Genomic DNA, 14,620 nt, shown 5'->3' with positions numbered 1-14,620 from the left:
CATATATTAACGTACTAACTATCAAGGTACTTTGGCATTAAATTTTCATAAAATTCAAAACTCGGCGTATCATGTTAAATATGAGCTTTCTCTATAAAATTGTTGATAACCTAATCGATAGCCCAAAAATCCTAAGAAGGATTTCATATCGAATCCCTTTCCGTAGAATTCGTCATTCTGTACTTTTCGACATTCCGAGCTCAAAGATTAATTATTTGAAGAATAGCACTCTTCGAAGACTACAGACTTCCTATAATGACAGTTTTAGTGATATTGACGTATAAAACTGTATGTATTTTAGTTAAATAAGATCTGTAAAAGACATTTTGAATTTACCTCCTGCTTAACTTTTAACTTTTACTTTTATATACATACATTTACTACCTGTAACTACAGAATTTTTGTTGGTTGTGAATTTTTGAGAAATAAATATAAATGTTCATCAAAGCAGAAAGAGAGGAGAGGAAAGTAAAATTGGAGCTATACCATGTCTTCTCCCTTTTATGTATTTTTTATTTAATTTTTATAATTCTTATTTTTTTGTATTTTTCCCCTCTCCTTCTGTATTCATAAAAAAATAATGTGAAATCTGTAATTGGTCTTCCTTTTTCAAATTGTTTTCTTGTACCTTGATTTTGTTAAAAAAACTGTATGATTTTTATATTAAATAAATAAATAATTCTTTAGATACGCTGCAATCTAGATACTACTCTTCATTTTGAGTCCAGTACAATTACTTATGTTCGAATTTCCGCGCACGCGCATTAAGGTTCATTACGTTGTATTGTTATCTGAGACTTGTAGAGATAAGAGCATCCAACGAGTATAATACAAAGAAAAAACAACTTAACTTTACGTATACTATAAACTTTTAAATATAATATTACTAAAATTTGGCCAAAATTTAAGAACACCTCGTATTGTCCTAATGTTTACATCTTCGTTACTAGCCACGCCTTTTCCTGTGCTCCATTTATTTATAGACGATCAACTAGTAATTATTTATTAGTATTATTAATTATTATCACAAAAAAACTAACATGGCACCATTTTCGTAATATTCTATGGAACATTTATTTTAATTTAACCGTTTAGAAAAACATTTTTTTTCTCTTCACATGCTCAGGATTTACTCAAATGACAATTTTATAACAGCGTAAACTTACAAATACGTAACCGATTCAAAATATTAATTTTATGATTTAGGTAAACATCTACCTATATCTACTTTCATATTTACTAAAAATAAGAACGTGATTATTTTTTGTCAGCATCCCTACTGATAATAGTCACCGCACGCGCCTTGTCTACATTATATACTCAATGTGCATATTTATTTGGTCTACAAACAATGAAAAATAATTTTTAAACTAAAGAAATATTCCAATAAAAAAAGAAACTCCTTATTTTTCATCAATTACGTGTACAATAAATGAACGATAAATTATATGTCTTGGAACTATACATATATGTAGGTAAGTACATTTTAATTTAGAATAATTAAATAAAAACAATTAACTGCCATTTCAAGATAACGTATCAACATAACTTTAAAGTGCTGCGAGGACCAATTAACGATTAAAAAGCACGCGTTAATCACTTCTACCGTGTTAATTTACCGTTATAAGTTAACGATAGCGTCGTTTTATCACCATGCAGATTTTATTTCCTTAAATTTAATAAAGGACATCCTGCTTTAATTTGTAAACTCATATTGCCGTTTTAAAATAATAAATTGTATAAAATGCATATTTTTAATAGCAACAATACTGCGTTTATTTTACATTTGGCAGAAGAGTTCATTTTTATCATATCGAGATCGTCATTTCAGGATCATAAATGGTATGTCGATAAACTTTGGTAAATCTCTTATTGTCTCACTGTAATGCAGCTGCCTGAATGCCATCACTGATGAGAAATTAAAATAGGCATTTCATTGCAATATATTGCAACAGAGAAGGAAAACATTTTAAAGAAGGGAATATGGAATTATATGTATTAATATACTGAGCTGACCTGTCATGGGCTAGTTGTGACCACCTTACATACCACTGTATAATATTCATCTTTCTGGCTATCCATTTTAAAAGGAATCAACCAGTGCTCCGTGTTGGCAGTTACTGCTGAATGTCTTTGTGGTATTTGTAAATAAACTTTTGTACTAGTATTGTATTAAAATAGTGTAGAATAAAGCTACGTTTATTGGGTGTTTAATAATAATTGTTGTTTGAGTTAATTTTCACAGAATCACAGAAAAAATAGTAATTAAAAATTTTATTACATACACATTATGTACATATATGTAGGTTCAAATTAATGGTCAATTTTTTGTAGATTACCTATAAAATAAATCACGGCTCGCCACTGCTAGTTATCCCTTTTAATATTATATATGTTTAATTATGAAAGTATGACTAAATGTGAAATCATTGTGAATGGAGTTATACGTAAACAACTAGAGGAATTTGTGTATCTGGGAAGTATGTTCACTAGGGATGGAATGACTGAGAAACATATTGAAAGGAGGGTGAGTGCCAGGAACAGAGTAAACGGTGCACTTAAATCGACTATGGCAAATAAATTTTTGTCGCAAGAGGCAACATTGGCAGTTCACAACGGAGTCCTGGTCCCATCCCTGATGTATGGGAGCGAAGTATGGACTTTGAAAAACAAGGATGAAAGTAGGCTGAATGCTGTCAAAATGCGATCTCTCAGGCGAATGTATGGTAAAAATATGTACGATAGATGCACAAATGTTGAGATCCGTACATTATGTAAGGCTGAGACAAGCATTATCGACAAAATCAAGAAAGGAGCTCTGCGCTGGTTTGGACATGTAGAACAAATGGACAGCGAAAGAACGGCCAAGAATATTTACAATGCGAATGTTGATGGATGCAGAAATAGAGGAAGACCGAGAAAGACATGGCATGACCAAATCCAACAAATACTTAAAGATGGACATGTCAAAAGTCGGAATAATCGGCGCGCGTGCACGAGAAGATGTATGCATGTAGAGGAAGCGAGATCTGCATGCAAAGATAGAGTGTTGTGGCGTTCTATCCTCTCTGCCTACCTTTACGGGGAAACGGCGTGATGGTTTGTTTTGTTTTTTAAATAATAAATAATATTATTGCATAAACATTTTCAATTTTATATGCTTTAAATAGATAATAATGATTTGTCGCACAAAAACAACTAATAAACTGAATATGGCAGTATTTTAATTAAATTATAGGAATCTCTTGATTAATTGTGACTCCACAATATCTTTTAGTTAATATATTAGTTTATACAACTGTGATAGTGCGATGATTAATACGTACTATGACAAAGGTATTTTCCCCATATCAAAAAGCCACGTAATGCATCTAATCACACCTTGCACAAGTTAAGCTTCCGGGAAATCCGCAACAACTATGTTTATAATTAGTTTAAAAATCAAATGACACCTACGCTTTTCCTTACATGTAAAATAAAAACATGGTGGTGCAATTTCGACTACGTTATTTTTCCTACGTACTAGAAAACGCTTGGGGGAACTTTTCAATTTTATACTCCTTCATGAACTATCTGATTTTATCAACAATGTTTTGTGTTTGTCCGAATTTTTGCACTCAAAAACCGATCGAAATCTCATTCATATCAATGAAGGTTTCATCTCTTTAACTTCACAAAAATCATCAGATAGAAGAATTGAAGGAAAACATATAAAATGGCCACATGATGAACCAATCAATAAAAGGTCATAAGCCTCATAGATGCCTAGATTTCTGTATTCCCTTCTGTAAAATGTTTTTCATCTCTGTTGCATCATCATAACTCCCTTTCCGCACCTAATGATGCATAGGACACTGCATTGGTTCACCAATCGCAGCGTATCTTGATCATATTTGTTATATGAAGGTAAGGTGCTCAGTCTTACGCTTCAGGTATCAGTCTAGGGACTTTGAAATATTCTAGTGTAAAAACACTATTTTAAATAATATTTCATTTCAACCACGTCAGGAATCGAACCCGAGACCTCTTGCATGGTAGGCAAAATGCGCTGACCATTACACCGCGAGGCCGACAACACAACAGTTTCTGTCGCAACACATTCATTAACAAAAACCCAAATTGTACTTGTTGGTAGTAAACAAATGTATTCAAAAGTGAATTTTTCCACACTTCCTCTTTTCATCATAGATGGTACAGAAATTCCATTCATGACTTCAGTCAAAAACTTAGGTATTATCATTCATAAGCATTTAGAGTGGCACGATCAGGTTAACGAAGTTAGTCGTAAACTTTATAGCAGTTTGCACTCACTTAAAAGATTACAGAATTTCTTGCCAATTAATTTTAAGCAAACATTAGTCCAGACTTCTTCTTCTACTCCTTGACTACGCGGATGTATGTTATCCAGATGCTAACTCTGAATTGCTTGATAAGTTAGAACGATTGCAGAATATTTGTATTCGTTATATTTTTAATCTTCGCAAATTTGACCACATAACCGAGTATCGCACGCAACTACACTGGCTCAGTATCAGGCATAGAAGAAACATTCACATTCTATCACTTCTTCACAATATTTTAAATAATCCCACTTCGCCTGTTTATCTGAGAGAGCTCATCCAACCTCTTTCACAACACGGACTATCTCTTCGTTCTAGTAACGAGAGAACCCTTTTAATACCCTGTCATCGCTCTAATTTTTTTGCCTCCTCTTTCACAGTAGTAGCCGCTCGATTGTGGAATAATCTACCCACTAATGTTAGAGACGCCCCTTCTTTATTTACATTTAAGTCAAGATTGAAATGTCACTATCTAAATATTTAAATTGTTTCTTTATCCTTCTTCTTTCCTTCCCATCCCCTCTCCTCTCTTCAAAGTAAAGTGTTATTTTTTTTTATACGTATATTTATTTTTGTTAATCTTTGCTTTTAATTTTTGTATAAAATTGTAAGATTCAATATGTCAATGTATTTATAATTTTCTCAAACTGAACGGTTTGAGTAGGTAGGAAGAAATTGCCTTAAGGCAATATGCCCGCCCTTATATGTATATTTATTGTATATGTATATAAAGTGTCAAATAAATAAATAAATAAATATTTCAATTTTGATACATTGAAAAATATTTTTTTTAACGAAAACCGATGTTTCTTATTAGATGTATGAATAATCTAATTGAAAAGGTAAATTAATTTTTAAAGTGCAAGGTAAAATAATACATTGGTAAAACCACAAGCGGATGATGATTTTACCGGTATCTACGCACGATGAGAAATGTATTTTACTTATAATTTTCTGGGTTTTAACCACAAAATTTCGCAGTCACACCTGTTTCATTGGAAAAAAGTTTTCCTTTATCAATTCTGAGTAATAGCGGTTTATAATTCAACGTGATTCATAAATAACGGTAAAACATCAATTTATTATTATAAATTCAAGCGTGATAAATTTTGTTGAACAAATGAAATTTTACAATAAAATGATTAGTGAAACGTTCTAATCGAAAAGAACGGAGATGAAATCTACTCGTATACTTTGGAATGAAAAAACAAGTGAAATTTTAACAAAATGTGATTACCTTTTGTTTGTTTTATTTAATATATTTTATTTTATTTGGGATTTTTACACCTATTACATGAACAAAATAATTAGATAATTCTTAACAATACTAAAGCCAATTAAAAAAATCCATTGTAAATATAATGACACATAAATGTATATATTAATCAAATTGAAAACATTCAAAAGAAATTTATAAGGAGCCTGGAATATCGTTTTGGTAACATTGAAAATGATTACGGCGCATCTTTGATCAATTTTAATATAGAATCACTACAAAAAAGGCACCTTAGATATGATTTAATTTTTCTTTTCAAAATTCTCAATAACATAGTTGATTATCTTTTACAAAATATTGGTTTCCGTTGTCCTCTTCGCTATACTAGATTGAATTCCCTTTTTTATGTACCAACTTGTTAAAACCATTAAACCTCGAATTTATTCATAAGACGTACCTGTAGACATTATAACGGACTCGGTATTGATGTAGACATTTTTAACTGCACGTTGCATTTGTACAGAAAATTTCTTCATGGGGTCGATTATTTGGGATAGTTGCTGAATGTACATCTTGAGTGGTTTATGCTATGTATATGTGCCGCATGTAATGTATATGTTTGTGTATGTTTTATATGTGCGTTCATGTGTGTGCGTGGATGGCTCGGAGTGTACATTCGGTATTTTTATTTATTTTAATTTATTACCTCCATGGAAAATGCAAATGTCAACAATTATTCTTTTCTCACTTAAAATTCTTATTTATTTTTTGTCACATTTAATGTTTATATCTTTTTGATTTATGAAAACTTAATTGGTCTTTTTATGTTAAAAAATTGTTGTTATTAGTACTTATTTTGTATGACTGTATGTTTTCTGAATAAAATAAAATAAAAAATAAAAAAAATAAAAATAGAAGGAAAGAAGTTTAGTAATTGTATTTGTGTGACGTTTGTATTCATGTGTATGTGAATGTGTGTATGCGTGAATGAATGAGGGAGAGGATACATGTGCGTGTGGGAATGAACGGGGGTGAGGGTGCGTGTGTGTGGGTGCGTAAGTATGAAAAAATAATTGTTTAAAACTTGTAAATTGTTTTAAAAATGGTACAATAAAGAGCTTAGTAAAAAGTAAGAAACCTTTTTGTTCAAATTCAAATGACCAAATGATACAAATTGTATTTTTTTTAACACCTTATTTATTAACATATGTATTTCATATGCATACAAGGGCGGGTATATTGCCTTAAAGTTATTTCTTCCTACCTACCCAAACCGTTCAGTTGAAGAAAATAAGTAGTAGGTATAAGGAAATATTTCAGGTATTTTCAGTATTTCAGAATCTTACAATTTTATTCATATATTTTATGTGTATGCATATTATATTTCAATACCTACTAAAATAGGTAGAATTATAACATAAATAATATTTAATGCTTATTGCTAAACAAAAACAAAAACAAACCATCACGTTTTTCACTGTAAAGGTAGGCAGAGAAGATAGAACGCCATGTCTTTGCAAACAAATTTTGCTTTCTATAAATTCATGTCTTCTCATGCATTTGGCTGATTATTCTAATGTTTGACAAGTCTATCTTCAAGCATTTGTTGAATTTGATAATGCCATGTCTTTCTAGGTCTTGCTTAGTTTCTGTAAGCATCAACATTCGCATCTTAAATATTTTTAGCCGTTCTTGCATACATTTTTTTGTTGCTAGTGTGAGTTCTTTGAACTGCCTAGGGAAAGTTTCCCCATTCTGAGATCGTTAATAAAATTTAACAGTTATTTAAAGCATAAATATGATGTTTTTAATTAATTTAAAAGGAGATTTAATTAAAGTATAAATGCAAAATAAAACATGTTAAAAATAAATTAGATAAACTCTAGGAACATGTAATTTAGTAAATTTGCCAATTTACGATAGGTAGGTACAAAAATAATATTTTTAATTGACTATTTAAGGTAATGCATTATAACTTTTTTCTATTTCATTTTGTTTCTTATTATATCATTAAATATAAAATTATACATTTACCCAAAATTGTTTTGACTGTCTCATTTGACCTCGTTCTAAGACAGCCAAAATATAAAAAAATAATAAAACATTTAAAGAAAAAACAAATTAAAAACAATAATTTTAGAAAAAAGTAGTACAAATAGTAAAAATGTGGTACAAAACATCACAGAAGACATACTAAATAACATTGTGTAGTAAAAAATCACGGTAAAAAGTAATGAAAACTTTAAAAATTCGATGAACAAAAAATTACAAAATATTTTTAAAATAACCTTGTGAAAAACGTGATTTTATTAAAGCGTTTTAATATAATGAATACATTTTATTCGGGGCCATTGATAGACAGGAAAATGTAATTATTTTTTAATGAAAGGTTTATTTACCTTTTTAGCATATTTTTTTAATGTCAAAATAAGGAAAAATTTGCCTGGTTTGGATTCCGTGTAGGCGGAGAGTATTTAATGAAAATAAAACGCCAAAATTTCAATTAACTTTAACACGACATCTGAAAGAAAAAAGTCCACCAATTGTCGCCCCCGCGCCTGTTCTGACAGTTCTTTCATTAAGCCCACCTTTCTTACCTTATTTCATTTCCACTCGCTTTCTATTCATGCCACTTTCTTCGTCTTCCCACTCGAGTTCAGTCAAGAGGTATTTCAGATATGCAGGGCGCCAATTATGGTGACCATTATTTCATCTGAAAACGGAATTGCTAAAAATGTGTGTTTTTTTTTTACATAATAATAAATAATAAAAATGAGGTGTTGTCTGATGAAATTGGGGTTACCCGTGACAAAGACACTTAGTTTTTTTTCTTTTTACATGTGAGAATTTACAAAATTAGTTTACAGAGATAATTAAAAAATGTTTAGACGATTTTAAGCAATACGTATATATGATTATTTTTAATTTCTATAAACGTTAATTATTTGTATTATAAAACGCACAATAAAAAAACAAAACATAATTTAAACTAAACGTTTGTGGAACAGGTGATTCAATATTGCTTTGGGTGAATGAGACAATTAATTTTTTTTCTGCCCACCATTTTTTATAGCCTTTTAGAACATGGATCAAATGATGTCGCCAAACTTGTCTTGTACCTTATTCATGGTTTCACGAAGAACCCCACACGTTAGGCAAAATATACTGCTTGAATGAGCAAATTCCCAAAATTTGAAATAGTTGTTCGTATGTAAGGCGTTTCATTTTGTTCATTTGAATATTGTTACAAAGCACAAATGTAAAAAAATACTTTCATTTGTGGATTTCTATATGGTCATGAGAAAATAATTACAGTATTTGATATTTAAATATTTATTTTTACATAAATAGCATAAATTGCCTTTAACATATATATTGAACATAAATTAAACAAACATATGTAAATACGATGATAATGATAAAATTTATAAATAAACTTATCAATGAAACTTCTTGGTTTAGTTTTACTTTTTATTATTTTGACCAACGAGCGCTTTCGCCTAAGTAGGCATCTTCAAGACTGGTGATTTGTTTACAACGTTTACAGCTTTTATACTATTCTTAACATATTTTGGAGATAAGATAGAACAATATTTTAACAGGGGACAGAAAACATAAATATTTACAACTAGTTTGCTATACAATTCATTTTTGGGAGTTTTTGGACCGAAAGGGATTAAGTTTTATTATTTAAAATGTGGGAAGAGAACACATGGCGAAATACAACAGTGTGGGGAATCTACATTTTAACAGATAAAGTTGGAAAATACTTTGGTTTTTTGACAGGGAAGTTTACATACCTATAAATGAAACATTTTAAGATTCATACTTAGTTAATACAGATAATTTCATTACATAATTTTAGTAGTAAATAATTGAATCAAACGGAGCTATATTAAATTAAAGGTTTAAGTAAAGGAGAGTTTACATAATAACATTTAGTTAATAAGTTTACATACCTAGAGATAAATGACGAAACATTTAAAATTCATAATTAGTTAAGACAGAGTTAATAAGTTTACATACCTATAGATGAATGACGAAACATTTTAAGATTCATACTTAGTTAATACAGATAATTTCATTACATAATTACATTTAATTAACAAGTTTACATACCTAAAGATGATTGACGGAATATTTTAAGATTAATACTTAGTTAATACATTAGTTTTTGAAATGAAGTTATCATTTTGATAGTTAATTTCATGTTAATTATATTATTTTAGTAGTAAATAGTTAAATCAAACGGTACTTTATTAAATTAATGGTTTAAGTAAGTAATTAACATGAAATTAACTATCAAAATGATAACTTCATTTCAAAAACTAATGTATTAACTAAGTATTAATCTTAAAATATTCCGTCAATCATCTTTAGGTATGTAAACTTGTTAATTAAATGTAATTATGTAATGAAATTATCTGTATTAACTAAGTATGAATCTTAAAATGTTTCGTCATTCATCTATAGGTATGTAAACTTATTAACTCTGTCTTAACTAATTATGAATTTTAAATGTTTCGTCATTTATCTCTAGGTATGTAAACTTATTAACTAAATGTTATTATGTAAACTCTCCTTTACTTAAACCTTTAATTTAATATAGCTCCGTTTGATTCAATTATTTACTACTAAAATTATGTAATGAAATTATCTGTATTAACTAAGTATGAATCTTAAAATGTTTCATTTATAGGTATGTAAACTTCCCTGTCAAAAAACCAAAGTATTTTCCAACTTTATCTGTTAAAATGTAGATTCCCCACACTGTTGTATTTCGCCACGTGTTCTCTTCCCACATTTTAAATAATAAAACTTAATCCCTTTCGGTCCAAAAACTCCCAAAAATGAATTGTATAGCAAACTAGTTGTAAATATTTATGTTTTCTGTCCCCTGTTAAAATATTGTTCTATCTTATCTCCAAAATATGTTAAGAATAGTATAAAAGCTGTAAACGTTGTAAACAAATCACCAGTCTTGAAGATGCCTACTTAGGCGAAAGCGCTCGTTGGTCAAAATAATAAAAAGTAAAACTAAACCAAGAAGTTTCATTGATAAGTTTATTTATAAATTTTATCATTATCATTAACTATGGAGTTTTATCAAGAAATATCAACAAAAAACATCAATATTATATGTAAATACATTACAAAAATGATGAAATTGCGTAACTATAACGATAGTAACAAGTAGGTTAATACACATAAATAACCAAAAATATTAACGAAATATATAAATATTTTGGAAAAACAAAAAAAAACATTTTTAAACATAGAGAAAAGTTTAAGAATTATATTCCGAGTGAAAAAAAGAAATCAGACTAGTTTTATAACTACCAAGTCCAGAACCAAATATTTCAGCCTGGTTCTCATACTGATTACCATATCTGTGGAGCCTAGGGAGAGGAAAATGCATGTGATAGTTGTTCCTAGAACTTTCACAACAAGAAGGAGATCTGTGGCGGGTATGCCGACCAGGTACACGAAAACACACCAACACACACAAATCTGGATAGTCAATTAATGAATTCAACACTTTATAAAGCAATATTAGGTCTGTTTAGATTCTTCTTTCGAAAAGTTTTTGAAGATTTGCCAAAGATAACAATTGATTATAATTAAATAAAGCAGCTGAAATATGTAGTTTAAAATTGCATATTGTAGATTTTTTTTCTGGACGACATATAAGCCAATAAAAGCTTTCCACACAACAAAAGCAGTATTGTTGAACTCAACTAAACGTGCAATCTATTTATGTTGTTATTTGGGAAAAAAACTAATTAACGTACGTGAAATGCAAACAAAATATAAAAATAATTATGAAATGAATTGTAAAATAAGTCTATATGCATTTACCACATTAAGTGGTTGAAATTATTAATTGATTTCAATACATACCTAGTAATAAAATAAAATTAACAATAATAAGATTTGCCAGATGCCATGAATAAAAAAATCAACACATAAATGAATACAATTATGAGATAAAAAATCTATATAAAACTGGACAGGCGCCGCACCGTCGCACAGTTGGTCAGACGGCTGAATAGATAGACTGGCGTCGCCGGTTTGATTTCCGCCAGTTGCTATAAAAAACTCCAAAAGTTTTTTTTTAATTAATTGCTCTGATTATTTTCGTATCCTCACTTTCCCACCTGCTAATAAGCTTCGCAAAAGAGGCTCAGCTTAAAAACCTCAATATTCTAAGATTTTTTTTAAATTATGAGCAAAATCAAAATGAAGTTTTGATTTTGAAGGCGGTTTTTGTGTATTTGAAAGGAGTTCAATATTTGTTAGATTTTTTTAAAGTGGTTTGTTATTTTAAATTGAAAGTGGTTTATTTAAATTTCATTTAAACATAATTAAGTAAAACTAAATCTCGAATAAGTATCTACATATTGCACCTCCAAAAATACACAATGGTATGGTACTGCGGTGCCAATTGGACGTGACTAAATGATAAATTATTTTCAAGCCAACGACAGGTCGTAAGTCTTACACTTTTTAGCCAAGACTTTTTATTTGGCCATTTTGACGAAAACGCAACAATTGGCTTGTTTGCATGAGATATAAAACAAACTTTTTTATATTTGTGGATACTTGAAACACAATTTAAATTGTCATTTTACTGCCCAGTATTTTTGGTAGCATTAGTACATTTGACAGTAAAAAAAAAATTAGAAAAACACTGTGGAATTATAGTAACCGCAGTGTTTTTGTCGATATTTTACTTAATTGATTCCTAAGAACACTAACGTTAGTAATTTATCTCTCTCGAAAAAAAATCATAGATATATGTTAGTTTTCTCGTAAGAAAGATAAAATAAAGAAATGTATACTTAGGGCAGTGTGTTTCTCGGGTTATGAAATTTATTAATTTTGTTAGCAGTTTTGTAACATCTCTTGGTCATCCTAACATTTTAATATTGTCCGCTGTCCCCAGTGCGGTACGGAGTAGAGCGGCGCTGGCTTAGTTCCTCGGGCGTGGGCGCAGTGAATGGACCACAAAATTAAGTGTCACCACTTTTGACTCTTTTCACTTCTTCAATTCACTCTGTCACCTTTTCTTTCTGAATTCAGATGCAACTCCCCCACTACCGCACCGCCCAGATCCCGCGCACCAACCGCCCCATTGGAATTGATCTATTTTGGTCATAAATTTAGATTGAAATGGAAAATTTACCTAAACTCTTATTATTATTATTATTTTGTATAACTTATGTATCGCCATTTTTGTAAGAAAATACCTCAAGGGCACTTTACAAAGATATTCTTTAGATAAAATCATTTATTTTTAACTTTTTGAATTTGCAACTAAAGTAAAACAATTTAATTTTTTTTTACTCTATAGCAGTTTGAACTCACTTGAAAGATCGCAGAATTTCATGCCAATCAATGTTTGGCAAACCCATACATTCACATTCTATCACTTCTCCACAATATTTTGAATAATTCCACTTTGTCTGTTTATCTGAGAAAGCTCTTCCAACCTCTATCACAACATGAACTATCTCTTCGCTCTTATAACGAGAGAACTCTCTTAATTCCCCTTCACCGCTCCATTTTTTTGCCTCCTCTTTCACAGTAGTTGCTGTTTGAGTGTGGAATAATCTACCCACTTATGTTAGAAACGCCCTTTCTTTATTTAGATTAAAATAAAGATTAAAATGTCACCATCTAAATATTATAGTTGTTCCTTTATCCTTCTTTTTTTTTGCCGATCACCTCTCCTTTCCTCTCTTCATGGTAAAGTGTAATTTTTTTAGTTACTTTTGGTTTTGATTTTTTAAATAAAATTATAAGATTTTTCATGTGTATCTAGAATATGTTTATGTACTTGTAATTTTCTCAAAGGGAACGGTTTGGGTAGGTAGGAAGAAATTGCCTTAAGGCAATACAGTGTTTAATAAATAAAAAATAAAAATATACTGTTTACTACTTATTCGTTAAAAGCTCAATTTTACTTTGTACATCTATGAGCAATGTTCTATATCTAGTAAATTTAAAAAAAAATTAACTGCTTCTGAATGAATGAAAAACCTCATAACAACTGCAATAGGTATTTCTAACTGCTCTTACTTTTATGTGAGGATCACGCGTTAAAGCCGGCTGTTTATTACAATTTTTATTTATTTATTCAATATCTTTATTTACATTAAAAAATATTATTCAAGACATGCATAACATGAAAAAAAAATAGCGATTCAATTTAAATATGATAAAGTGGTAAAGTAAAAATACCCAGTAATCAGAGTAAGGAAGCTATCTTCTCTGTGCCTTTCTTTCAGCAACACAATTTATGTCGAGATGTTACCATGTTAAGAAACTTTTTACCACGTGGTTAAAGAGAACACTACAGAAAACCTTTCTTATACATAGTTAAGAACCAAATGATTACCAAAACACGGCTGGCGATTTAAGAATGACTAAATTCACGTTGGGATTGGGTTGAGTATCACAATTTTAGAGGACTCGGGGTAAATCGCGCTCTGAATTTTCTTCATTAACACGTGTTCTCGTATTTGTTCCCTGGATTATGGCACTAAAGAAGGTATGTTTGCACAATTTTGATTTGAAAATAACGAGAACTCTTAGCTAATGAGGAGATGAAATGAAAACTAACCCTTATTACGAATATGTAAATAGCTCAAAAACGCCCAAAATATATAACGTGTGTCCTTATTTTGATGGCGAGCCAACGTTCGGGCAGAACAACGTCTGTCTGGTCCACTAGTTGTAAATAAAAAATAATACAATTTTCCAAAACAAAAGTCCTACTGAATTGCCGTTCGTCAGTAGGTGCTTATCACTCATATTTTAGATATGCACATTTTAATATCTCTTAATTCTATGACATGTCAAAAATCTTACAACTATGAAATATATTTACACATTTTTTTTCCCGCTTATTTTTTTAGAGGCATTTTTTTAGAAAATCACCTCAAAGGCGCTGTACAAAAAACATCCCACCAAGTCCTACAGCTACAGCTCCTTTTAAATATATATACATCGAAAGAGATAAAAAATTAAAAACCAAAAATGATCTAAATAAATAATCTAA

Source organism: Micrasema longulum, unplaced genomic scaffold (genome assembly GCF_059751315.1).
Source record: "Micrasema longulum isolate JH-2025_06_02 unplaced genomic scaffold, ASM5975131v1 h1tg000415l, whole genome shotgun sequence".
In the NCBI taxonomy this organism is placed as follows: domain Eukaryota; kingdom Metazoa; phylum Arthropoda; class Insecta; order Trichoptera; family Brachycentridae; genus Micrasema; species Micrasema longulum.
This window is presented reverse-complemented; position numbering follows the sequence as displayed.